The 26,865-nt window shown below is 25.0% G+C and overlaps 1 protein-coding gene and 1 long non-coding RNA gene across 3 annotated transcripts in view; both read right to left on the bottom strand.

The window, feature by feature from the left end:
• LOC127291613 (uncharacterized) overlaps positions 1-4,682 on the bottom strand; it is a 69,289-nt gene extending 64,607 nt beyond the window's left edge. For both annotated transcript variants that reach the window (XR_007844621.1, XR_007844620.1), the window contains exon 1: positions 3,653-4,682. This is a non-coding gene — a long non-coding RNA (uncharacterized LOC127291613). The remainder of the gene's footprint in view (positions 1-3,652) is intronic.
• Positions 1-26,865, bottom strand: part of LOC127291612 (phosphatase and actin regulator 4-like) — a 181,937-nt gene that overhangs the window by 120,662 nt on the left and 34,410 nt on the right. The gene's annotated exons all lie outside the window — the stretch shown is intronic.

The following is a 26,865-nucleotide window of genomic DNA, read 5'->3' on the forward strand; positions in this document are numbered from 1 at the left end:
TTTTTAATTTTGAGGTTAAAATTTTCATTTTAACAGATATATATATTTTTCTCTAACTCAAGAGAATGTCAAAGTTGACATTAAAAAGTCGTGTATGACGAATATACATATGAATGGTGAATTTCGAAAAGGGCTCAACTCGAAAAAGCGTAAGTGTCATTTTCGCATAACAATTGATAGTGAAAATGACTCTTAGCCTTTTTAGAGTTGAGCCCTTTTCGAAATTCACCATTCATATATATATATATATATATATATATATATATATATATATATATATATACATTTATCCAAAAATTCTTGAAGAAATTTTTCGTTTAAATATTTATTTGTTCATTTACTTTTTTTTTTTTTAAAAAAATAATTAATCAACAGTAAGCTTTTGGCAAAGATAAAAATTTTTATGAAACATTACAAGCGCATTATTACTAAAAATAAAAAAATAAAAATGGGGGCAAAAAATCCACCTGAAACCAGCTAAAACATTTACTCGAGTAGCTATATAAATATTTATCTAAAGCATCAGCTGCAGATATAAAGCATTGCTGTATAGCTTAAAGAATTGTAGCATTACTTGTATGGTATAAAGAAACAGTTATATAGTTTTAAAGCATATATATATATATATAACTACCAGCTTAAAGAATAGTTACAGTAGCATTATCAATAGTTTTTGCATTAGCTATATAAAATTTTATGCATTAACTACACTTTTAGAATGAACTGCAGATTTAGCATTTAAGAACAGTTTTCAAAATTAAATTTCCAAAATTAAAAATACACTTTTAGAATTAAATGTATTTTAAAGGCATTAAGTATACAGTACTTAATTACTGCTGTAATTAATTTACTGCTATAGCATTAACTATATATACAGATTCAGCATAAACAACAAGTTTTAGTATTAAGCACGAATTTTCAAAAATTAATTGCAGATTTAGTATGAATTAGTTTTTGCATTTATTATATGCTGTAGCAATTTATTTAAAGTTTCTGTATTAATTAAATTTTTCAGCATTAACTATACTTTAAGATAAAATAAATAAAAGCAGATTTAGTATTTAACAACAGTTTTAAAATTACACTTTCAAAAATTAAATACTGCTTTGTCAGCTTTAGCATTAAGTATATATACAATTTTGGGATTAATTAAAATTTTAGAATTTGGTATTTTTTTTAGAACCAAATGCAGTTATGGCATTAAGAACAAAATTTTCAAAAATTAAGTATACTTTTAGAATTAAATGCACTTTTATATCAGTTTTAGCGTCAGCTATATAGTTTTTGCATTTGCTGCAGCATCATTAATTGCAGATTAAGCATTAGGTAGACTTTAAGAATCAAATGCTGTTTTATCAGTTTTAGCATTAAGTATATATATATATATATATATATATATATATATACACAGTTTTTGCATTTACTGCTGTAGCACTAGACTATAAAGTTTTAGGATTAATTAAAATTTTAGCATTAGTTGCACTTTTAGAATTTAATGCAATTTTAGAATTAAAAAACAGTTTCAAAATTAAATACACTCTCAGAATTAAATACATTTTTAGCATTAAAAATACAGTTTTTCGATTTACTGCTGTGTAGCATTGACTAAAAATTCAGTATTATAACTACAGATTTAGCATTAAGTACAGATTCAGCATTAAGTACAGATTCAGCATTAAGTACAGATTCAGCATTAAGTAAACTTTCAGAATAAAATTCAGTTTTATCAACATTAAAATTAAATATAATTTTTGAATTTGCTGCAGTATCATTTATTACAGATTAAGCATTAAGTACAGTTTGAGAATTAATTAAAATTTTAGCCAAGATTTTGGCATTAAGTACAATTTTTGTATATATCGTTTGTAACATTAACTAAATATAGTTTTAAAATTAATCAAGGTTAAAGAATTAACTACAATTTGAAAATTAAATATTGTTTTAAAAATTAAATATTGTTTTGAAAATTAAATACAGTTTTAAAATTAATCAAGGTTAAAGAATTAACTACGATTTGAAAATTAAATATTGTATTAAAAATTAAATATTGTTTTGAAAATTAAATACAGTTTTGAAAATTAAATATACAGTTTTGAGAATTAAATAATTTTATAGATATTAAATAAAGTTTTGAGAATTAAATTCTATACAGTTATGGCTATTCCAGTGAATTTTTCAGCTGTTGCATTAGTGAATTTGTACATCATTAGATATACAAATTACATTTCAAAATTTTACTATATATTATTACACTAAAAAACAAAAAAATAATTCGATTCAAATAATCGGTTACTTAACTATTATTAAATAAATATTTACTTGAACCAAATAAAAATTTACATGAACGAAATAATTTTTTATTCATATTATTAAATAAATGGTAATTGTTTCCAAATAGGTAAATTATTGGTACAAATATACAATTTATTTACTTTAATTAACAATTATTTGGTTCACGTCAATATTTATTTGGCTCAAGTAAATATTTATTTGGTTCTACTAAGCATTTATTTGGTTTTACTACATATTTACTTGGTTCCACTAAATATTTACTTATGGTTCTACTAAATATTTATTTGGTTAAAGTAAATATTTATTTGGTTCTTCTAAGCATTTATTTGGTTTTACTAAATATTTACTTGGTTCTACTAAATATTTATTTGGTTGAAGTAAATATTTATTTGTAATTACTTAATATTTATTTGGTTAAAGTAAATATTTATTTGGTTCTACTAAGCATTTATTTGGTTTTACTAAATATTTACTTGCTTCCACTAAATATTTATTTGGTACTACTAAATATTTATTTGGTTGAAGTAAATATTTATTTGTAATTACTTGATTCTACTTAATATTTATTTGGTTAAAGTAAATATTTATTTGGTTCTACTAAGCATTTATTTGGTTTTACTAAATATTTACTTGCTTCCACTAAATATTTATTTTGTTCTACTAAATATTTATTTGGTTTTACAAAATATTTACTTGGTTCCACTAAATATTTACTTGGTTCTACTAAATATTTATTTGGTTAAAGTAAATATTTATTTGGTTCTACTAAATATTTACTTGGTTCCACTAAATATTTACTTGGTTCCACTAAAAATTTACTTAGTTCTACTAAATATATATTTAGTTGAAGTAAATATTTATGTGTAATTACTTGGTTCTACTAAATATTTATTTGGTTAAAGTAAATATTTATTTAGTTCTACTAAGCATTTATTTGGTTTTACTAAATATTTACTTGCTTTCACTAAATATTTATTTGGTTCTACTAAATATTTACTTAGTTTTACTAAATATTTATTTGGTTAAAGTAAATATTTATTTGGTTCTACTAAATATTTACTTGGTTCCACTAAATATTTATTTGGTTCCACTAAATATTTAATCAATAATAGTGAAGTAACCAATTATTTGAATCAAATAAAGTTTTTTTTTTCATTCTTTACACCAATTATATAGAAAACTAAAACTACATCAGAATTATAAAAATCAAATTTTTTTCAAAATTTCCCTAAAAAATTTTTTTTTTGTCACTCGATTAATGAAACAAAAAAAAAAAAAAAAAAAAAAAAAAAAAAAAGAATACTCTCCCTATTATACAATCATATTACACTATTTATAATCATATAATAATGAAACCTACTATTTCCACAACGCCTAATGCAATTCATGAATGCTGATGGAAGATTTCACACAATTTTCCACTTAAAACTCATTATATTCCTGATAGAACAAAAAAATTTTCCATATGCTTTTAAAAATAAATTCAATGTTCAATTAAGAAAAAAAAAAAAAACATTCATATCACAGAAATTCATTTTAAAAATTCTCTTCTTATAAAAAAGAATGTAAAAAAAAAAAAAATCCCGATGAATTTACACAGGAAAATAAAAATATTTCCCCTCTCTTTTATAACTTCTCTAAATATGTAAATCGTTTCTAAAAAACATTATTTGTATTTATAAATATGATATGTACACACTAATATTGTTGTACGTAAGCAAAAGAGGAGGTTAATGGGGGGGGAAGGAGTAAAGGGAGGGAGGGGTAGAAAAAAAATGGCGTCAATTGCACTCGCGTATTATTATTATTATTTTTTCTATTATCTATTTTTCATTTTTGGGGAAATTAAGTGACACAAAAAAAAAAAAAAAAAAAAAAAAAAAAAAAATGATAAAAGAAAATAAGAGAAAAAAAAGGGGGGGGGTGGGATGAAAAAAAGGCGCTTATTTTGTTTTTCTTTATTTTTCGTGAATTTTGACACGAAAGTATTGCACGACGCGGTGAGGTCGGATGACGACTGACTCTCCGGGCGTCGCGACGCCGACGCCACCTTCGACCACCCTTTGCTCTCTCTCTCTCTCTCTCTCTCTCTCTCTCTCTCTCTCTCTCTACCGCACTCCAAACCCTGGTCTAGAGTTTGAAAACTAGCGAGGAAACCTTTCCTCTTTTTTTTTTCTTTCTCTCTCTCTCTCTCTCTGAGTAACACTCTCTCATCGTCAGCCCTCGTCACAGACTATGTTTTACTCTTACGTATGTACGTCGAGTATGTACCTAGTATTCATGGACAGAAAGGAATACGATGGTTGCGCAAAAGTGCATGAGCACCTGGCACGAGCCTCACAGGGGTGGCTGACCCACGGAAAGACTCACCAACACTCATAAACATTCACCATCCCCCCCCCCTCCCAACCAACCCTCTCCTACTACTTTCTATATACTCACTGAAGCCCGTTCAATGTCGAAAAGATGCAACAGCATTCTTTCAATCTTCCAAGACAATCCCCAGACGATACGATAGTGTATATATATATATATATATGTATATACCTATATATAGTAGGGGGGCTTCGCCCCCCCTGCGCGCTTTGCACCCCAACCCCCTAATTTTTTTTTTTTTTTTTGGTTTTGTAGATGTTTGAGTTAATGTTTAGACAATTTCTGAAATTTAAAACTATTATTAATATTTTATTATTTATTTCTTTAAATGTCATTTACAATTTTTATTAATAATAATTTTTATTATTTTCAATTTTTTAAAACAAAATTTATCTAATTTTTAAACATTTTTCCAACTAAAATTTGACCTACATTTAAGGTTAGGGTCAACCGGGGTAAATCCGAACGCTTTTTGTAAGTTTCAACAATAACATACACAGTTTTTCTAAAAGTCTCAAATTGAGACCAAAAATTGCATCAAATCTTTGCAACGTTTTGATGCACATAAATTATATCAAAAAGAGATCGTTTTGTGTATCATTTTTAGAAATGATACACGAAAAGGTCTCATTTTTTGATGCAAAAAATTTAATCAATTTATATCAATCATGGCCGAATTGAATCGACTCAAAATTGAACGAATTTTTTTCAGATATTTTGGTAATAGTACAATTGCGGAGACCATTTCACTATTTAATTTAAAAATGAAAATAACAGAAAATCAAAGAAAATGTGCAATTCGATAATTAAAAAGTGACAACTTATAAACATAACCTAAAATGCATGAGAAAAAATTTGTCGATAAAATCAATATAGCCGAGCTTTTTAGAAGGTAGATGGCAGCACTCATCTATTTTCTTTCTTTAAATTTTTTCTGAATCGTTTTTATAAAAAGCAAAACTGCCATCTACCTTCTAAAAAGCTCGGCTATATTGATTTTATCGACAAATTTTTTCTCATGCATTTTAGGTTATGTTTATAAGTTGTCACTATTTAATTATCGAATTGCACATTGTCTTTGATTTTCTGTTATTTTCATATTCAAATTAAATAGTGCAATGGTCTCCGCAATTGTACTATTCACAGAAAAAACTTGGACTCATTTTTGTTGCAACTCATTTTCTTTTGGGTATCGAAATGAGTATGGGACAAACTTCATGTTATTCAAAATGATATTGGCTGGAATTTCAGATTTCTAAGTTGGCATCATAAGCAGAGTAATTTTGTATTTCAATCATTGTTTCTAATATTTCAACAACACCAGAAAGATTATTTTGACCAGTACGAATATTTAGAAGTTTGTAAATAAAAATTATTTATTATTATTTACGTAGATAATAATTAATTTCAAAAGTTTTTAAATTTACCGCTATTATTTAAGTTGGCAGTACCGTTCCTGTTGTCAAAACACATGTTTTCATTTTTCTAACCTAAAAACATATTTCCTTTATTATTTTATTACGCGATTACAAGCAATTTTTAATCAAATATATTAAGTCTAGCGTGTTATTTACTTCTTTGTAATTATTATATTTCATGTTTTTGTGCAAAATTATTCGTTATTTCACAATATTTTTCCATTTTTCTTTTTCTCAAAATGAAACTTGCCTGTTTCATTTTGAAACTTTTACCTTAGAACTCGAAATGAGACAACCAGTTTCATTTTTGTTGCGAATCAAATTGAGTATAGAATCTATACTCAATTTGAATTCAGGTTTTTTCTGTGTTACCAAAATATCTGAAAAAAATTCGTTCAATTTTGAGTCGATTCAATTCGGCCATGATTGATATAAATTGATTAAATTTTTTGCATCAAAAAATGAGACCTTTTCGTGTATCATTTCTAAAAATGATACACAAAACGATCTCTTTTTGATATAACTTATGTGCATCAAAACGTTGCAATAGAAAAAGAGACAACCAAGTTTACTGTGATAAGTTTTTTCTTTAAAAAAAAAAAAATACTTCCGGTATTCTGGTGTATGAAGTTGTTACTTTACTTCCATAGAACAATTTTATGGGGTAGCAAAAATTTTTGATAAATTACAATCGCAGGAAACTTTGCGTTCGTATTTACCTCGCGATACTTTGCAACTTACCTAAAATACCGGGGTAAATACGAACGCCACTGAATTTCAGAAAAAATCTTAGGGAAAATAAATTTAAAGTATTGCAATTGTTAAACTTATATAAAAACTCAAAAAAAAAATACGATAATAAACCTATTATGTAATAATGCATCATATATATAAATACAAAAATCAAACAGGTTAAAAATTAAAATGCATTACACAATTAAAACCTTCAATAACTTTTGTCAAATCATAACGGATTTTTGCAAAACTTGGTACAGAAGGTATTTTGGAGTGATTGAATGTAAATACAAAAATAAAAGTGAAATTTTTTAAATTAAAAATGGCGGACTTTCCTAAAACTTATTTTTAAAAATGATCAAATTTGCTAACTCCAAATTCGTAATCAGCGACCCTGAAACCCCCCGAGTAACAATTTTCGAGTGAATCCAATGAATTTTTTAATTCTCGTTCGCCATTTTGAATTTTGAAAAATTGACTTCAAATTGGTAATTAGCGACCCCAAAAACCGTAGAATACCAAATTTTATTAAGATCCTGAAAAACTTTTTTCAACAAACCATATTTGGCAAAAAAATTTTGAAACACTCCTTCGAGAGAACAGAGATTAAGTTTCTGCTTATTAATTACTAACGAGGATAGGTAAAGAAAGAAAAACATTTTTCTATGTACTTTTATAATGTTAAAATAATAGTGTAATGAAATAAAAACAATTTTGTGTGGCTCTGATGTAAAAAAAAAAATTATTGAAAATACCGTTCGGATTTACCCCGGTTTTCCAATTTTCCGGGGTAAATATACGAACGGTCTGATATTATTAATAAAATTTTACAGAAGGCAAAAATGAAAAATAGTTTCTGTTCTAGTATTCATAACAAAAACAATTATAAATAATAAAATAAATTTTAAGCTTCTTTTTCTTCAAATACGAGACAAAATACTGAAAGAGTGTCATCTTTGATTTTCAATCTTTTTTTGCAATACTCGTTATCTTTGTTTATGCTGTTGCTAATTAACAAACGAAAAATGGAATAATACTTAGAATCTCTTGAAGAGAATCTGAGGTAAAAATTCTCATATCGAACTTATTTTTAAAAATTTTAATTAAGCTGAAATAATTAGCGTTCGGATTTACCCCCCGTTCTGATTTACCCCGGCTGACCCTATTATGTTCGTTTTTTTTTTTTTTTTTGGTAATTTTCCTTCAAAGATTGATTTAAATTTTGAAGTTATGTTTGTTTCATTGTCTTTTTGCGCCAAATTTTGGCCTAAATTTTGAAGTTACGTTTGTTTCTTGATCGTTTACCGATAAAATAACTTTTAACTTTAAAATTTAGTTCAATTTCGGCGGAAAATCCACCTTCCCTTTTTACGTAAGAAGGGGGAAGGGGGGGGGGCTTGCGACTATATTCACAGTCTTAAAACGAACATAACCTCAAAATTTAGGTCATTTCTGGCGGGGAGGGGAGGGGACTTGCGGCTATATTTAGAGTCTTTGAAACGAACATAACCTTAAAATTTAGGCCATTTTGGAGGAGGAGAGGAAATGAGAGGAGGGAGGGGGGACTTGCGGCTATATTCAGAGCCTTGAAACGAACATAACCTCAAAATTTAGGAAGGGGGTGGCTCCCTCTCTCCTAGGTCAAAATTTCTGAAACAGCGGCGGCGGCTGCGGCGAAATCTTTTTATAATATAGAAAGATATATATATATATATATATATATATATATATACATATATAAATATACATATGATTAAAAATCATCAACAAAAAAAAAGTAATTTTGTAATTAGAAAATTCTTTTTTAGTTGATAAAATTTGGTTTTAGAATTTGATATTTTTCTTTAGAAATAAGAATAGAATTGGAAAAATTTGTAAATGAGGAGTAATTTAGATTTAAAGTAGATTTAATGAGGATTAATGAAGGTTTAAAGTAAGTGAAAAGTAGGTTTAATTAAAGCTAAATGTAGGTTTACAGTAAGGTCTAGAAAAACTTTAAACTAGACATAACGAAGGATCAAATAAGATTCAATAAAGGCTAGAAATAATTACAACGAAGGAGTAAATTATGATTATTGTAGGTTTAAATTAGAACCAATAAAATATTAAAATATGTTAAATAAAGGCTCAAAATAGGTTTAATATAGTTTTTTGAGTAAGTCCAATGAAAGCTCAAAGTAGGTTTAAAAAAGTTTTAAAGTAGGTTCAATGTAGAACGATGTAGAATTTAAGTAGGTTCCCAATAAGGCTTAAAATAGGTCTAATGAAGGCTCAATGTAGGTCCAAAGTAGGTTTAATAAAAGCCCAAAGTAAGACTAATGAAAGTTCAAAGTAGGTCTAAAAAAGTTTTAAAGTAGGTTCAATGTAGAACGACGTAGAATTTAAGTAGGTTCCCAATAAGGTTTAAAATAGGTCTAATAAAGGTTCAAATTAGGTTTCAAGTGGGTCTAATGAAGGCTCAAATTAGGTTTCAAGTAGGTCTAATGAAGGCTCAATGTATGTCCAATAAAGGGTCAAAATAGGTTCAATGTAGGTTCAATGTAGGACTCAAAAATTAAAGGCTCAAAAAAGGGCTAATAAATGGTTCGAAGTAGGTTTAAAGTATAGGTCTAATAAAGGCACAAAGTAGGTTTGATTTTAGGATTTAACTGACAAAAATAGAAATACTAAAGGTTTAAAGCAGGTTCAAAGTAGGTCCAATAAAGGCTCAATGTACACCTGATGAAGGCTCAAAATAGGTTCAATAAAATTCCTTTGAGTAGGTTCAATGAATGCTCAAAGCAGGTCTAATAAAGTTTTAAAGAAGGATTAATGTAGGTTTAAAGAAGGCTCAATATAGGCTCAAACTAGGTCTATTAAAGGTTAAAATTAGGTTCAATGTAGTATTTAATTAAGTCCAATGGAGGCTCAAATTAGGTTCAATGTAGGATTTAAGTAGATCCAATAAAGACTAAAAATAAAACTAATGAAATTTTAAAGCAGATTTAAAGTAGGTCAAATAAAGGCTCAAAGTAGGCCTAATAAAGGCTCAAAGTAAATCTAATGAAAGTTCAAAGTAGGTTTAATAAAGGTCAAAAGTAGGTTCAATGTATATTCAAATAAGTCTAATGAGGGTTTAATGTAGGTTTAATAAACGTTAAAAATAGGTTCGATGTAGTTTCAATGAAGGTTCAAAGTAGGTTTAATAAAGGCTTAAAGTAGGTTTAATGTTGGCTTTGAGTACGTCCAATGAAAGCTCAAAGTAAGCCTTAAAAAGTTTAAAAATAGGTTCAATGTAGGATGAAAGTAGGCTCAAGAAAGACTCAAAATAGGTCTAATAAGGTTTTAAATAGGTCCAATGTAATATTTAAGTAGTCGAATGAAGGACTAAAGGAGGTTCAAAGTAAGTTTAAAGTAGGTTTAATAAAGGCTCAAAGTAGGTCCAATAAAGATTCAATGTATGATTTAAATAGTTCAATAAAGGCCCAATGTAGGTTTAATAAAGGTTCAAAATGGGTTTAATAAAGGCCCAAAGGAAAACTAATGAAAGTTCAAAGTAGGCGCATTATCGGTTCAAAGTATGTTCAATAAAGGCTTTAAGTAGGTCTTATGAAGGTTCAATATAGGATTTACGTAGTTTAATTAAGGTTCAAAGTAGGTTTAAAAAAGGTTCAAATTACGTTCAATAAAGGCTCAAAGTATGTCTCAGAAAGGTTTAGAGTAGGTTTAAAATAGGTTTAAAGTAACTTCAATGTAGAATTTAAATAGGTTCAATAAAGGCGTAAAGTAGGTTAACTGTAGATTCAAGTTAGGTCCAATTTAGGTTCAACGGAGAGTTATAAAGTAGCTTAAATTGACACCTATATTAGGTCTAATGTATAGGCTCCAAAAAAAAGTTTTAATGTATATTTAAACTATACGTCTAACGTAAACTAAAAAGCGAATTTTTAAAATTTGCATAAAACTACTTTTTTCTCCTAATAACTCACAATGAAAATCACGTCATTTTACATTTAATTTGCCTCTTAGAAAATTACTATATGTATACATATAAAATGCATAAGTTTTAAAAAGAATACTTAATAAATATTTAATTTACACAGGGGAAAAAAAATCTTTTTCTCATTTTTCCAACGTGAGCAATAAAAAAGAATTCAATATTGCATTTTCTTATCGTTCTCTTTTTCTCATATAAAATGTTAAAATGCATATATATTTCAAATTTACAGTGGAATAAGAAAAAGATTTTTATGTAAAAAAAGAAAAAAAATTTGTGATATCTATCTCTTACCAAACTTTTTTTCTTTTGAAAACAGAAATTCTGCTAAAACAAACATTGTGTTATTTAAAAATTCAGTCAAATAGAAATTCGGCTAATTAAAAATTCGTCCAAACTGAAATTCTACAAAACAAAAAGTCGGTCATATAAAAATTTGATCAAATAGAAATTCGGCTAATTAAAAAATCGTCCAAACAAAAATTCGGTCACATAGAAATCCGTCCAAATAAAAATTCGGTGAAATAGAAATTCGGTCAAATAGAAATTCGGTAATATAAATATTCGGTCAAAGGGCAATTCGGTAATATAAAAATTCCGTCAAATAGAAATTCGTCCATATAAAAATTCGATCAAATGGAAATTCTGCAAAACAAAAAATTCGGTGAAATAAAAATTCGGTCAAATGGAAATTCGGTAATATAAAAATTTGGTCAAAGAAAATTTTATCCAAACATAAATTCTGATAAAGAAAAATTCGGTCAAATGGAAATTCTGAAAAAAATCCGGTCAAATAGAAATTAGGTAATATAAAAATTCGGTCAAATGGAAATTCGGCCCTACAAAAATTCGATCAAAGAAAATTTTGTCCTAAGCTAAATTCTGATAAACAAAAATTCAGTCAAATAGAAATTCGGTCACATAGAAATTCGTCCAAATAAAAATTCGGTCAAATAGAAATTCGGTAATATAAAAATTCGGTCAAATAGAAATTCGGTAATATAAAAATTCCGTCAAATAGAAATTCGTCCAAATAAAAATTCGGTGAAATAGAAATTCGGTTATATAAAAATTCGGTCAAATGGAAATTCGGTAATATAAAAATTTGGTCAAAGAAAATTTTATCCAAACATAAATTCTGATAAAGAAAAATTCGGTCAAATAGAAATTCTGAAAAAAAATCCGGTCAAATAGAAATTATGTAATAAAAAAATTCGGTCAAATGGAAATTCGGCCCTACAAAAATTCGGTCAAAGAAAATTTTGTCCTAACATAAATTCTGATAAACAAAAATTCAGTCAAATAGAATTTCGGTCACATAGAAATTCGTCCAAATAAAAATTCGGTCAAATAGAAATTCGGTAATATAAAAATTCGGTCAAATAGAAAATCAGCTAATTAAAAATTCGTCCAAACTGAAATTCTGCAAGACAAAAATTCGTCCAAATAGAAATTTTGTTATATAAAAATTCGGTCAAATAGAAATTCGGTAATAAAAAAAAATTCGATCAAATAGAAATTCGGCCCTATAAATTTCGTTCAAAGAAAATTTTGTCGAAACATAAATTCTGATGAACAAAAATTCGGTCAAATAGAAATTCGGTTATATAAAAATTCGGGGAAATAGAAATTCGGTAATGTAAAATTTCGGTCAAATGGAAATTTGGTAATATAAAAATTGCCGTCAAATAGAGATTCGGCCATATAAAAATTCGGTGAAATAGAAATTCGGTTATATAAAAATTCGGTCAAATGGAAATTCGGTAATATAAAAATTTGGTCAAGGAAAGTTTTATCCAAACATAAATTCTGATAAAGAAAAATTCGGTCAAATGGAAATTCGGAAAAAAAATCCGGTCAAATATAAATTAGGTAATATAAAAATTCGGTCAAATGGAAATTCGGCCCTACAAAAATTCGGTCAAAGAAAATTTTGTCCTAACATAAATTCTGATAAACAAAAATTCAGTCAAATAGAATTTCGGTCACATAGAAATTCGTCCAAATAAAAATTCGGTCAAATAGAAATTCGGTAATAAAAAAAAATTCGATCAATTAGAAATTCGGCCCTATAAATTTCGTTCAAAGAAAATTCTGTCCAAACATAAATTCTGATGAACAAAAATTCGGTCAAATAGAAATTCGGTTATATAAAAATTCGGGGAAATAGAAATTCGGTAATGTAAAATTTCGGTCAAATGGAAATTTGGTAATATAAAAATTGCCGTCAAATAGAGATTCGGCCATATAAAAATTCGGTCAATGAAAATTTTGTCCAAACATAAATTCTGATAAACAAAAATTCGGTCAAATAGAAATTTGTTTTGTTAAAAATTCGGTCATATAAAAATTCGGTCATATAACAATTCGTTTAAATATAATTTCGTTCAAAATCCAAATAGAAAAAAAATGAAAATTCGTTTAAAAACAATAATTATACTTAAAAAAAATTTGTTAAACTGACATTTTTAACTATTTTTCTTTTTTCTGGGTCTAATTAATTGTGTTCCATTTATTTTCAATGTTTTTCTTGCGGTTTGCTACACTGATTTCCGGTGGGATGTTCCTTGGGTTTTGGGACAACGACGACGACGACGAAACGATAGTATATATAGGGAAGGGTCGACATTTATCGCAAAATGAAACGCCAAGGTTTATAACGTCGCACACATGTCACTAGACATCGACGAAAATTGGGAATCGATATTCAACGTCGTCGTTGCTCAACACTGGCACGCGTATGCACATTCATATCTATCCTCGAATCACTGACTTGCACCAATGAACCAAAACCAGACATGCAAATGGTTTTCCGGTTATATTAGCCAACTTTCAGAGCGAAGAGAGAGAGAGAGTCAAAATTTATAAATTGCAAAAAAAAGAAGAAAAAAATGGTATAATAAACGTTGGGCAAAATAAAATACAATTTTTTTGCAACTATATTCAAAGATATCGAAGAGAATTTGAAAGAAAATTTAATTTAATATGAAAAAATTATTTTTTAAAAAAGATAATTTCGGTCAAACAGAAACTCGGTCAAAGAAAACTTTGTCCAAATAGGAATTCTGCTAAACAAAACTTCAGTCAAATAGAAACTCGGTCAAATAGAAATTTGGTCAAACAAAAATTCGGTCGAAGAAAATTTTGTCCAAACAAAAATTTGCCCAAACAGAAATTCTGCTAAACAAAAATTCAGTCCAATAGAAACTCGGTCAAATAGAAATTCGGTCAAATAGAAACTCGCTCAAATAGAAATTTGGTCAAACAGAAATTCGGTCAAAGAAAATTTTGTTCAAATAGAAATTCTGCTAAAAAAAATTCGGTCAAATAGAAACTCGGTTAAATAGAAATTTGGTCAAACAAAAATTCGGTCGAAGAAAATTTTGTCCAAACAAAATTTTGCCCAAACAGAAATTCTGCTAAACAAAAATTCAGTCCAATAGAAACTCGGACAAATAGAAATTCGGTCAAAAAGAAATTCGGTCAAATAGAAACTCGCTCAAATAGAAATTTGGTCAAACAGAAATTCGGTCAAAGAAAATTTTGTCCAAATGGAAATTCTGCTAAAAAAAATTCGGTCAAATAGAAACTCGGTTAAATAGAAATTTGGTCAAACAAAAATTCGGTCAAGGAAAATTTTGTCCAAACAGAAATTCTGCTAAACAAAAATTAAGTAAAATAGAAACTCGGTCAAACAGAAATTCTGCTAAACAAAAATTAAGTAAAATAGAAACTCGGTCAAATAGAAACTCTGTCAAATAGAAATTCGGTCAAATAGAAATTTGGTCAAACAGAAATTCGGTCAAAGAAAATTTTGTCCAAATAGAAATTCTGCTAAAAAAAATTCGGTCAAATAGAAATTTGGTCAAACAAAAATTCGGTCAAAGCAAATTTTGTCCAAACAAAATTTTGTCCAAACAGAAATTCTGCTAAACAAAAATTCGGTCAAATAGAAACTCGGTCAAATAGAAAATCGGTCAAATAGAAATTTGGTAAGACAAAAATTTGGTCAAAAAGAAATTCGGTCAAAGAAAATTTTGTCCAAACAGAAATTCTGCTAAACAAAAATTCGGTTAAATAGAAACTCAGTCAAATAGAAATTTGGTCTAACAAAAATTCGGTCAAACAGAAATTGGGTAAAACAAAATTTTGTCCAAACAGAAATTCTACTAAACAAAAATTCGGTCAAATAAAAACTCGGTCAAATAGAAATTCGGTCAAATAAAAATAAATTGGATTCAACAAAACTTACGCTCCAAATTGAGTTTATATTAAATTCATAACGATTCGTTAATTTTTTTTTTAAGTTATAACCGTTTTTTGAATTTTTTTTTGGGTCATTCCGTATTGATTAAACGCTTTTTTTCTACATTAGTATTTTTTCTACTCTAACACGTGAGATTCATAGTAATGAATATAGTTATCAAGTTTCATAACAATCCGTTAATTTGAATAGAAGTTATAACTGTTTTTTGGATTTTTTTTGGGGGGTCATTCCGTAACAATTTTACGCTTTTTTCCCTAAATTTGTATTTTTTCACCATTAATAGGTGTCATTGATAGCAAAAATCATAATTACCAAATTTCATAACGATCCGTTAATTTCTTTACAAGTTATAACAGTTTTTTGGATTTTTTTTTGGGTCATTCCATAAAAAATGTACACTTTTTTCCTGAAATTTGTATTTTTTGCCTTCAAAAAGTGCCATTCATAGCAAAGATCATAATTACTAAATTTCATAACGATCCGTTAATTTGTTTAGAAGTTATACCCGTTTTTTTGAATTTTTTTTGGGGTCATTCCATAACAAATGTAAACTTTTTTTCCAAAATTTGTATTTTTTCGCCTTCAAAGAGTGTTATTCATAGTATAGAACATAATTACCAAAATTTTAAAACAGTTCGTTAATTTTTTTCGAAATTATGACTATTTTTTGGATTTTTTTTGGGTCATTCCGTAATAATTATAAGCTTTTTTTCACTAAATTTGTAATTTTCAGCATTTAAATGGTGTCATTTATAGCAAAGAACTTAATTACTAAATTTCAGAACAATTTGTTAATTTCTTTCGAAGTTACAGCCGCTTTTTTGGATTTTTTTGGTGTCATTCCATAACAAATGTACGCTTTTTTTTTCCTAAATTTGTATTTTTTCGCATTTAGAGAGTGTTATTCATAGCGAAGAACATAATTACCAAATTTCATAACGATCCGTTAATTTTTTTTGAAGCTATAACAGTTTTTTGAATTTTTTTTTTTTTGGCTCATTCCGTAATAATTTTATTTCTACTTTTCTAAAATTAATCATTTTATAATCATTTTTTCGTTATCACACAAAAGATAACGGTTTTTTTTGGGGGGGATTTTGTAATTTTTTTTTATTATACCATTTCTTTTTTGTGTTTCTAAACTGTAATATCAAACATTGTATGAAAGCTATTTAAATGTACTTTACACTAATAAATATTTAAATGAAAACTACTTTAAAAAAATTTAGAAATATACAATTATCATATCTTTACCAGATAATTCTCTCTCTCTCTTTCTTTTTTTAAACCTATATGTGATACTTAAAAATTATCATCGAAATTAAGTTTTTTACAAATCCTCAATTTTTCCAGTAAATTTGAAAATCCCTTCCACTATCTATTTGAAAATTTTTCTCAGTTTGAAAATGTCAGTCAGTCGAGAGTGTTTTATATTAAAAATGTTTTTTAAAAAAAACTACATACCTCCGAATTTAAAAATTTATTCTCTATACATGTGAATTTTGTTTTCTATAAACGAAATATCTCTATCAAGACGACACAATAATTCATAATAATAAAATAATAAATATTAAATAATAAATAGATAATAAAATAAATTAAAAAATAAATAAATAATAAAAAAAAAATCCATCACCAAAATTTTTGGACTTTTCCATACATCAAGAACGAAAACGTGATTAATATAGAAAAGAAATGGTAAGTTAGATAAAATTTTGGAAAAAAATTTTTAATATTGTCAATTTTTTTAATATTTTTGTTTTTTTTTCAAATTTCTATTAAAACAATTTTTTATTCTATTGCAGAAATTTTTTTCAGTTTTAATACTTGTATTAGTGGCAATGGTGGCAGTGGTAGAAGCAATTACAATAATTAATTCACCGGTTAATTCAACAATTAATTCAAAAACTGAGAAGAAAAATAAGAAACCACCTAAGAAAGAAACTCATGATCCCCTATGTTTACGAAAAGATGTAGTTTGTAAGTCACTTGCGGGTAAGTAAAAAAAAAAAAAAAAAATTTCCAATTCTTAATAAATTAAAGAAAAAATAACATGTAATCAGTAATAAATTTAAAACATGTAATCGCAGTGCTTAATAATAATAATAATAATAAAAAAAAAAAATTTTTGTAATAAAAAAAAATTGACTATAACAAAGAAAAATATTTATTATAATTTCATAAGAAATTTTTCTCTCCTAATTTTAAAGGCATATACACTCTTTAAAGGCGAAAAAATACAAATTTCGGGAAAAAAGTGTACATTTGTTATGGAATGACCCTAAAAAAATTCAAAAAACCGGTTATAACTTCTAAAGAAATTAATGGATCGTTATGAAATTTGGTAATTATAATCTTTGCTATGAATGACACTTTTTGAAGCCAAAAATACAAATTTCGGGAAAAAAGTGTACATTTGTTATGGAATGACCCCAAAAAAATTCAAAAAACCGGTTATAACTTCTAAAGAAATTAACTGATTGTTATGAAATTTGGTAATTATGATCTTTGCTATGAATGACATTCATTGAAGGCGAAAAAATACAAATTTGGGAAAAAAAGTGTACATTTGTTATGGAATGACCCCAAAAAAATTCAAAAAAACAGTTATAACTTCGAAAGAAATTAACAGATTGTTATGAAACTTGGTATTTATGTCATTTGCTATAAATCACATCCTTTAGAGTTGATAAAATACAAATTTAGGAGATAATAGTGTAAAAGTATTATGGAATGACCCAAAAAAAAAAATTCAAAAAACGAATACAACTTTTAAAGAAATTAACGGATCGTTATGAAATTTGGTAATTATGATCTTTGCTATGAATGACATTCATTGAAGGCGAAAAAATACAAATTTCGGGAAAAAAGTGTACACTTGTTATGGAATGACCCAAAAAAAAAAAAAAATCTAAAAGAACGGTTGTAACTTCGAAAGAACTTAACGAATTCTTCTGAAATTTAGTAATTAAGTTCTTTGTTGTAATTGACACCATTTAAATGCCGAAAATTACAAATTTAGGAAAAAAAAGCTTATAATTATTACGGAATGACCCAAAAAAAATCCAAAAAACAGTTATAACATCGATAGAAATTAACGGACTTTTTTAAAATTTAATAATTATGTTCTATGCTATGAATAACACTTTTTGAAGGCGAAAAAATACAAATTTCGTGAAAAAAGTGTACATTTGTTATGGAATGACCCAAAAAAAAATCCAAAAAACGCTTATAACTTCCAAATAAATTACCGGATCGTCATGCAACTTCGTAATTATGTTCTTTGTTAATAAATGACATTCATTAAATCCGAAAAATACAAATTTAGAAAAAAAGCGTATTTTTTGGGTCATTCTATAATAATTATGCTCTATTTTTAGAAATTTGTATTTTTTCGACTCTAAAAGGTAAGGATTCATGGCAAAGAAAATAGTTACCAAGTTTCATCAACAATCCATTAATTTGTTTACAAGTTATAACCGGTTTTTTGGGATTTTTTTTTTGGGGTCATTCCATAACAAATGTACAATTTTTTTTTCTAAATTCGTACTTTTTCGCCAATTTAAGTGTGTGATTAAAAAATATAAAGTGAATAAAACAATTCTCTCAATACAGAAGGAATAATTTAGTGATTATAGGCAATAAAAAAAATTTTTTTTTCTAACTTACGTGAATTGAGAGCCAAAAAACAAAAAATGATCCAAATATTTATGTTGACTCACCTGTAACAAATAACCGAAAAAAAATTCTCATTAGCAAAAATAATTTCAGAAAAATTTTTATGAAAAAAAATTGAAACCTTCACTAAAATAGTATTAAAATAATAATAATAATAATAATAATAATAATAATAATAATAATCTTCTTTATATTTGTCGATTATTGATCTTGAAAACAATTATCCCCTTGTAATCTTGTTACAATGTCTCAAAATATGAAGCCCTCTAACTAACAAATACATATAGTCATAAATAAGATATAACAAAAAAAAAATCCTATTTTACTTTTGAAATTAAGTAAATAATTGAAGCAATAAAAAATTCAGGTATTGTTTTATTATTATTATTATTATTATTATTATTATTATTAAAAAGTAATAATTTTAATAAATAAATATATTTATAATTATATTATAATAATAATTACTATTACATTAATTAATAATTAAATAATATAATTATAATATATAATAATAATAATATTAAAAATTCTCAAAATGAATAGAAATATTATTATTATTTAATACAAATTTCTCTAAAAATTATAAATTATATTATTTGTGGCTTTTTTCAAAATGTTAAAATGAAATTTATTCTTATAAGTATTTATTTTTATTTTAAAAAGTAGAATATACTATGAATTTAAGAAATAAAAAATTACATGAAAAATATACTAAATTTTGAGAAAAAATTTATTTTTCAATGTACTTATATAGAGACACAGAAGGTGCACGGTGGTTTTGTAGTTTGTCGCGTAAGAACCATAGTCGCCATGACACGATCGATAACTTCCTTGTCGACTTCAAAACATTCTCGAAACTATTTTCCCCCTTGTTCAAAAGTTAAATGTCTATGACAAGCTAACAACGTGGCTAAAATGTATAGCATTCATTCGGCCTCTCTCACATTCACTATGTCTCTGTCTTATTATTTATGATATAGGTTCAAGAATTTTGAAAATTCAAATATTTCAGAAAATTAAAAAAAAAATTTTTGAAAATAAAATTTGTTTTTTTTTTTGTCCAGGTAAAATTTTATTTATTTTTTGTCCAGGTAAAATACACAACGAAAATTTGTTTTTGAATAAAATTAATTTTCGAATATAAAAAAAATATATATATATTTTAAGGTTTTAACCATTAACTGGCACTATGGGTCCAATAGACCCGAGCATTTTATCCTGGCTCAAATTAATTGAATTTGAATATTTTTTTATATTTTAATATATTAGTTTGACATATTAGTAATTTTCTAAGTTTTTTTTGATTGCAACTAATTCGATACAAAAGAAAAAAAAATTAGCTTTAAACATTAATAAATTATTAATTTTTTAAATAAATTAATTCCTGTAAAACTAATGAAATTTGTAAAAAAAAAAATTTTCGAATTATTATTTAAGGTAATGTAGATTTCTATGTCGGTAATTTTTTATATAGTCATTTTTTCCTGTTATACCATCAGTCGGTAATGTAGATTTCTATGTCGATAATTTTTATATCTTCATTTTTCTGTTTTACCATCAGTGGGTAATGTATATTTCTATGTCGGCAATAAGAAAATAATATTAAAAAAATTATCTACATAGAAATCTACATTACCGACTGTCGGTAAAACAGAAAAATAACGATATAAAATAAATATGTGCAAAAATATTCAATACCGGCTTTACAATATACGTTTGAATACGCGTCGGGTCTAGCAGACCCGTTGTATAATTTACGTTCGAATTGTGCCAGTTAAGGGCTCAAAAAAAAAAAATAATTTTTGATTTTAAAATTGATTTTAAATAATTTTTAATTCTTTCTCAAGTGTATTGTAATTATTTCTTTCTGTGCCAATCGAGAATAGAGCAGAACAAAAAATTTTTTGAAAATAATTAATTTTTTAAATATTTACGAATTGAAAAAACTGTTTTTAGAATTATATAATCGAAAAATTTTGAAATTTTTGTTTCTTTTTGTCCTGGTTGAACATAATTTAGAACAAAATTTATTTTTAAAAAACAATAATTTTTTAATATTTCTGTGTCAAAAGAAAATCTTTTTTTTCGGAATTTAGAATAGAATTATTATTTTTAAAAAAATTTATTAATTTTCGTAACTATTATAATTGCCTTCTTTTGTACTAGTAATTTTTAATTCAGCAAAAAAATTTGTTTTTTGAAAAAAAAACTATTTTTTAATTATTTTTGAATTAATAAATTTTTTTTTTTAAATTCAATTAATTTTTTGGTGGATTTTTTTAAATTGAATTTATACTTAAAATAACCAAATGTTGGTTTTGCAATAGAAAATTTTTTTTTTTTTTTTTTAAAGAAAAAAAAAAAAAACGAAACAACAATAAAAAAAAATGTCAATTCAAATAAAAAAAAAAAAAAATGAAAATAAAACAAAAATAAATAAGACAATTGTTCACTGGGAGAAATATGATATTTTACAAAGTGTATGGGAATGAGATAAATAGCCAGGAAGTCCTACTAGTTTGCCACGTGATCTGTCTCTGCTAAAAATCCGGTTTAGGGTGAACCGGCTTGTGGTGTAATTCGAAAAATCCCAAAGACTCTAGAGCTTCCATTTAAATTTACGCACGAACAAACTTTTCGGAGGGGTTCGCCTTCTCTAATAACATTCAATCAGATAGAATAATTTGTGAAAATTTCCAACCCCTATATTTATATGATAGCCAAAAATTTCATAAATAATCATATTTCAACGTGATAAATTTTCTCGAAAAATTAAATTTGTTTTTCTTTTTTTTTATTTAGAGAATAATAAAAATTATTTCTTTTTTTTTTAATAAAATAAATATATTCATTCAAATGTTGTTAATAAATATCAAAAAAAAGGGCGTATGATTATCACTTAAAAATTATTATTTAAAATTTTTATTAGAAATAATTATTTTTAAGACGAATTTCCATTTTTTGAATTAAGAATTGAAAGAATTTTTTATACGAATTTTTACATAACAATAATTGAATTTAAAAATTTATTGAATTCTAAAAATAATTGAATTTAGAAAATAATTAAATTCTAAAAAATAATTGAATTTAGAAAATAATTGAATTCAAAAAAATAATTGAATTTAGAAAATTTTCGAATTGAAAATTGACAGATTTTCTTTTTTATACAAATTTTTACATAAAAAAAATTTTTAGCAACGAAATTTTTGATTTGGCAGAATTTTTATTTTTACCATCCTAAAAAAGAGTGAAAATAAAATAAATGAAAAAGGATGAAAATAAAATTTGTAACGAAATAGAAATTTATTATACCAATTGAATAGAAAAAGAAATTCAGATATTAAAAAAAAAAATTATATCAAACTTTACTAATTGGAGAAGTAAAAAAAAACAAGAAAAATTCCAATATTGAGGACAAAATTTAAAGATACCATTAGACGACGGAGATTTCAACAACTAAAGAAGAAAAAGAAGAAGAAATAAAGAAGAGAAACTTGAGCAATTGTGAGGAAAAATAAGAAATAAAAGAAAAAACTTGAGCTAATAATAATTTGGGACAAAACATAAAGAAAAAAAAAATAAATAAATAAATTGAGTATACAGTAATTGGAGAATTAAAGAAATAAACATAAATTGATATAAATTAAAAAACAAATTTACAACGATCTTATTAACAAAAAATAAGTGGAAAAATAATTTTTAAAAGATGATAATATTGTATTACAATTCTGATATAATAATAATATATACGTGAAACGTTTTAGGGTTTCAGTATTTGAATCAACAGAGAAACCCGATAACCTTGTCTCTGATGTGGATATTCAAGAAAAAAATAATTGCAGATATGAACAATGTGTAATTACACCCTGATGATTTATATAAAAAATTTTTTATTTTTAATTTAATTCTTCGAATTTAAAAAAAAACAAATTTCAATGATAAAAAAAAATTTTTAACAATATTTTACTTCTAAATTTTTATACAAAACCAATAAGTTTTTTTTTCAACCCAGAAATATTTCAAAATTACTTTTTTTTAATTCAAATTTTGTCCTGAATTGTACAAAATATTATAAATATTAAAATTTTAAAATTAAAATTTTCAAAATTTGTCAAAATAATTTAAAATTTAAAAATTTCTAAATAAATTTTTTAATGCATAAATATTCAAAAATTAAATTAACATTTTTTAATTATAAATTAAGTTCTGAATTATACAATTTTAAATATTAAAATTTACAAATTTTTAAAATTTATCAAAATAATTCTTAAAAAAAATTGAATACTAATAAATAATTGAATTTGGAAAATACTTGAATTCTAATAATAATTAAAAATAGAAAATAATTGAATTCCAATAATAATAATTAAATATAGAAAATAATTGAATTCTATTAATAATTGAATTTAGAAAAGTAATGTAATTCTAAAAATAATTTAAATTAAAAAATAATTGAACTCCAAAAAGAATTGATTTTAGAAAATAATTAAATTCCAAAAAATAATTGAATTCTAACTATAATTGAATTTAGAAAATAATTAAATAATAATAATAATTGAATTTGGAAAATAATTAAATTTAGATAATAATTTTCAATTTTTAAAAATTTTTCAAATATTATAATTACTTAGGATTTTTTAAAATAATTAAATTTTAAGAGATTTTAAATTAAAATTTTTGTAAATTCGAATGGAAAAATTTTAGACAATAATTGAATTTTTGAAAAATTTTAATTGAAAAATGTTTCAAATATAATTGATAATTCTAAGAATTTCGTTAAAATTATTGAAAATAAATTTCCCTAAGACTTTTTACATTCAAAATTTTTCAACTAATTGAATTTTGGAAGAATAAATAATTTAAATTCATAAGATTTTCAATTGAAATTTTTGTAAAATTAATTTTTGAATTTTGAATTTTTTTTTTTCCTACAAATTGCAGATAATAATTGAATATTAAAAAAATTGTAAATTTAATAAATAAAAAAAATATTTGTAATAATTGAATTTTAGAGAATTTTTAATTGAAAAACATTTTAAATAATTGAAATTTCGAAAAATTTTATTAAAATTATTGAAAATAAATTTCGTAAAGACTTTTTAGTTTTAAATTTTTATAAAATCTACAGTTTGTACTAAAAAAAAACCATATGCATTTTGTTTTTAATTTAATAAATTAAGTAATTTTTAATAATTAATTTTATTTTATAAAATAATTGAAAAAAAAATTCAGAAAAATTCGGAAAAAAAATTCCTGACCTTATGTATTATTTTTTTCCAATAACAAAAAAATTTTTTAAATAAATAAATAAATAACAAAACCACTTTGCTTAAACAAAAAAAAAAAATTAAATCCATAACCTTGATTTTCAATTCTTTTATTTTTTTCATTTTCTTAATGTTTTTTTCAAGGTTTGTTCTTTTTAACTGTTGTCATAGAAATAAATTCTTTTGCAAAAAAAAAAAAAAAAAAAAACTCAGTTCTCCCTTAAATTCGAAACAATTCACACTGAATTTGAAAATTAAATTTTATTTAGTAAAATCATAATTTTTACTTTTAGTAAAAATGAAAATATACCTAATTATTTTTCTTCTAATAACAATCAGCGTCGTAGGTAAAAAAAATGAAAACTGGATTGACAATTTTATAAAAACCATCAAAACCAAAGGAAATATTCAAGAAATTGTAATTTTTCTCAATAATTACAAAAACATGGAAACAATTTTTAATAATTCAAAAAATTTTGAAAGAAGATTTACAAACAATTACCATCATGATAAATTAAATTCTACCAAGGATTATGAAAATCCTTACAAATTAAATTTTCCCAAAGTTCATAATAATAATAATAATAAGGAATCAAGAAATTTTACAAGAGATTATCAAAGTATTAATAAAACAACTTTGACTAAGGATTATGGAATGCCTTTGAGTAGCATTGAAACACTGTTGCTGAGGATAATCAACAATTTTCCCAACCAGCTAATCGAGATAAATAAAAAATTAATGAAGAAAGTTGAAAAATTAATTGTGACTCCAACATTTCGTGATCAACAAAATTTGTTGTTTATTTTAATTCATTTTGAAATTAATAACAACGAAAAGGAAAAAAATACTTTGGATGAGGTGAGTGAATTTTTTAATAATCTTTGTCAAAATCGAAGGCGACCAAAATTACTGATTGTTACAAAAAAAATGAAACGGAATTATTATCAGGAAAAATTAGACGATTTATGGAGTAAAGGATTTTTGGATGCCACTTTTTTGGAGGTGGTAAATGCTGCAGATGACAACGGAAATCAAAATCAGAATCAAAATCTGAACCAGAAACAAAATCAGAATCAAAATCGAAATCAAAATCATAACCAGAATCAAAATCAGAACTTTTTGGAGGTAGTAAATGCTAAAGATGACAACGGAAATCAAAATCGGAACCAAAAACAAAATCGGAATCAAAATCAGAAGCAGAATCAGAACCAAAATGAAAATAAAAATGAGAATTTAAAACAGAAAATGGGTCAAAACAGATTTTTCAAAAATCAACAAAAAGAAGTGACAACAATAATAAATTTCAATCCATTTACAAAAATTTTAACGATAAAAAAAAGCGGTGCCTGGTTTCCTGACAAACTTCAAAATCTTTATGGCTACAAAATAAAAATTGGCTTCATTAATCGAGCACCAGAAATTATTATCAATCGCGACAAAATTCCACCTCAAGTATCGGGATTGATGTATCAAAAATTATCTGAATTATCAAATCAAATGAATTTTAAAATTTCCATTTCAAAAATACATAAAAATGGCAAATTTAGTTGCATTAAAAATGAATCCAGTGGTCATGCACGTGCATTACGTTATGGATTAATTCATTTGGCAGCCACTGAATTTGGCCGTTATGCAGAATGTGAAAATAAATTCTATGAATGGAGTAAAGGCATTGGCAATGCAAATATTGTACTGATTGTTCCAATTTTATCAGTAAAATCAAAAACAACGACAATAACATTGAAAAAACTCAATGAAATTTTAATACTCAGCGTTCCATTTTCACTTTGGATTTTGTCAAGAATATTAAAATTTGATGAAAAATTTTGGCATTTTGAATATATTGTACGAATTATGATGGGATTTGTTGTACCAAATGAGCCGTGGAAAAAATGGGAAAAAATATTATTTACAATTATTCTTTGGTTGAGTTTTTTTTTCTCTTCATTTATTTTTATATTATTCACATCGGTTCAAATTAATATTGATGAGAATCGTGAACAATTTGAAAATATCAAAGATGTTTTGGAATCGAATATACCGGTGAAAATTGAGACAATGTATTATTCATTAACGTACGAATTATCGGAAGGTAATGTTCGAAAATTATTGGACAAAGCTGTGCATGATAGGGAAAAATCAAAAAAATGCATCGATTATTTATTGATTTATAAAAATATTACATGTATTGTCAGAGAGGATGTGGCACTAATGGAACTTGGTCTCAAGAAAAATGGTGAAAATGGAAAAATTATTAAGGAACAAATTAAAAATATTGTGAGTAGTACTGTTTTTGCACCGGGTTCACCATTTGCTGAGAGATTTGATAATATAATTCAAAAATTGTATGAATCGGGAATAATTGAAAAATGGCGGGAAAAATATTATTACAATGATTTGATAAAAAGAGGCAATAATTTTGGAACATCTGAGGAATTTAATGATAATGTAATTAAAAGGGTATTTTTATTTTTTGGCTTTGGTTATATTATTGCTGTCATTGTTTTTTTAATTGAATTACTGTCTTTTTATTTGGCAAAAAAAATTCAAAATTGAATCAAAATTCAATTTTATTTTCCAAAAAATTAAAAATTTTAATTTTGAATGTATTTATATAAATTTTTTGGCATTCTAAAATTTTTAATCTAAAAACTTTTTGAAATTTAATTAGATATTTAAAATTTTAATTATCTAAAATCATTTTGGAATTAAAAATTGTATCAAAATTACAAAAAAAAAGAATCATCAACTTTAACAAAATTTCTATAGCAACAATTTCAATTCAAATCACTTGAAATTCAATTATTTTCTTCTCAATTATTACTTTTTTTAAATTTAATTATTTTAAAAAT

Source organism: Leptopilina boulardi, unplaced genomic scaffold, assembly GCF_019393585.1.
Source record: "Leptopilina boulardi isolate dan_hultmark-lab unplaced genomic scaffold, ZJU_Lbou_2.1 LbouV2_144, whole genome shotgun sequence".
NCBI lineage: Eukaryota > Metazoa > Arthropoda > Insecta > Hymenoptera > Figitidae > Leptopilina > Leptopilina boulardi.